This window comes from Chrysochloris asiatica, unplaced genomic scaffold (assembly GCF_000296735.1).
Source record: "Chrysochloris asiatica unplaced genomic scaffold, ChrAsi1.0 scaffold00333, whole genome shotgun sequence".
Lineage (NCBI taxonomy): Eukaryota > Metazoa > Chordata > Mammalia > Afrosoricida > Chrysochloridae > Chrysochloris > Chrysochloris asiatica.
Window position 1 is genome coordinate 1,552,671 of NW_006408851.1, and position 2,747 is coordinate 1,555,417.

Genomic DNA, 2,747 nt, shown 5'->3' on the forward strand with positions numbered 1-2,747 from the left:
CATGATGCTGTATTTTGGTCTAGTTGTGAGGATTTTTGTTTTCTTTATATTGAGGTGCAATCCATACTGTGGTCTTTGAACTTTATCAGTAAGTATTTTAAGTCCTCTTCACTTTCAGCAAGCAAGGTTGTGTCATCTGCATATAACAGGTTGTTAATGAGTCTTCTTCCAGTCCTGATGCCACATTCTTCTTCATATAATCCAACTCCTGTGATTCTTTGCTTAGCATGCAGATTGAATAAGTGTGGTGACTGAATTTACAACCCTGGCACATACCTTTCCTGATTTTGAACCATTTTGTTCAAACAAATTCCTCCTCTTCTATGTACAAGTTTCTCATGAGCAAAATGAAGTGTTCTGGAATTTGAATTTTTTGCGGTTATTATCCATTGTTTGTTATGACCCACACAGTCTAATGCCTTTGCATAGTCATTAAGCACAAACATACATCTTTCTGTGTTGTCTGATTTTAGCCAAGGTCCATTTAACATCAGAAATTATATTCTCCATTCCATGTCCTTTTCTAAGCCCTAGTGGTGTATTGGGCTATGCATTGGGTTAACTGCAGAGTTGGTGGTTGGAATCCACCAGTTGCTCCTTGGGAGAAAGTCCAGCCTTTCTGCTCCTGTAAATATTTGCAGTCTCAGAAACCCTATACAGGATCCCTATGAATAGACACCAACTCTACAGCACCTAACAACATCAGCAACAACAGGTACTCTTGTGAAAAACGCTTGATTTTCTGGCAGTTCCTTGTGGATGCACTACTGCTACCACTTTTGAATGATCTTCTTCAGCAAAATTTTACTTGCATGTAACATTAATAATACTGTTAGATTATTTTCACATTCCATTGGATCACTTTTCTTTGAATGGGCACAAATAAGGATCTCTTCTAATTGACTGGCCAAGTAGCTGTCGTCCAAATTTCTTGGCATAGACAAGTGAGCACCTCCATGCTGCATCAGTCCATTTGCATTCCATCAATCACTAGAGCTTTATTTTGTGTCAATGTTTTCAGTGCATTTTGGAATTCTTCCTTCAATGTCATTGGTTCTTGATCATATGGTAACTCTTGAAATAGTTGAGCATCAACCAATTCTTTTTGGTACAGTGACTCTGTGTATTCATTTCGTCTTCTTTTGATGCTTGTTTCATCATTCAATATTTTATCCATAGAATCCTTCAATATTGCAACCCAATACAAATTTTTTCTTCAGTTCTTTCAGCTTCATAAATGCTGAGTGTGTTCTTCTCTTTTGGTTTTCTAACTCCAGGTCTTTTCACATTTCATTTTAATACTGTCCCTTTCTTCTCAAGCTGCCTTTTGAAATTTTCTGTTAAACTCATTTACTTCCTCAGTTCTTCAGGTCACTTTAGCTTCTCTGTGTTCAAGAGCAAGTTTCATAGTCTCTTCTGACATCCACTTTAGTCTTTTCTTTCTTTGTTGTCTTTTTAATGATCTTTAGGTTTCTTCATGTATAGTACTCTTTTTTTTTTTTGCAGTTATAGCATTTATTTTTCTTGAAATTGGGAGTGGGGGCACTACCTTAAAAAAAAAAAGGCATTTGCAGTAAATAAGTTGTTGGTCTTGCAAACTTTTACCATCCAATCTCCAGCATGATTTCTATCACCAAGGCCATAATTTTCAACTATTGATCCTTCTTCTTTGTTCCCAGTGTTCACATTCCAAGTACCAATAATGATCAATGCATCTCAATTGCATGTTTGATACATTTCTGACTGAATAAGTTGGTAGAATTCTTCAGTTTCATCCTCACTGGCTTTAGTGGTTGGGGTGTATACTTAAATAATAGTAGTATTGACTGGTCTTCCTTGTAGGCATGTGGATATTATCCTATCATAGACAGTATTGTATTTCAAGTCAGATCTTGAAATGTTCTTTTTGGCAATGACTCCAATGCCATTCCTCTTGAATTTATCATTCCTGGCATAGTAAACTATATGATTATCTGACTCAAAATGACTAACACCAGTTCATTTCAAATCACTAATGCCTAGAATATCAATCCTTATGCGCTCCATTTCATTCTTGACAGTAATTTTCCTAGGTTTCTATTTCATACATTCCATGTTCCATTATTAATGGATGTTTGCAGCTATTGCTTCCCATTTTGAGTTGTACCTCCTCAGCAAATGAAGGTCCCAAAAGCTTTGCTCCATTCACTTCTTTAAGGTCAACTCTACTTTTAGGAGGTAGCTCTTCCCCAATAGTTTTCTGAGTAACTTCCAATCTGAGGGGCTCATATTCTGGCACTCTATGAGATGACGTTTTACTACTATTCATAAGGTTTGCAGTGGCTCACCATTCAGAATTGGTCCACTTCTCCTTCTATCTAATATCTCGTAGTCTGGAAGCTCTGCTGAAACCTGTCTACCATGGATGACCCTGCTAGGATCTAACATAACAGTGGCATAGCTTCCAGTATCACAACAGCACACAGTCTCCACAGGACAACAAACGGACACATTCATAGTGACTCTTTATAAGGCTCTGAGTCTGTAAATCATATATGAGCAGACGGCCTCATCTTTTTCTCACAGAGTGACTGGTGGGCTTGAATCTTGCAATTAGCAGCTCAGTGCTTTATCCACAGCACCACCAGCACTCATGGGAGAGAGACTACCAGCTGCTCCGCGGGAGAAAGATGAGGCGATCTGCTCCCGTAAAGATTTACAGCCTCGGAAACCCTATTCAGGGTCGCTATGGGTCGGAACCGACTCGA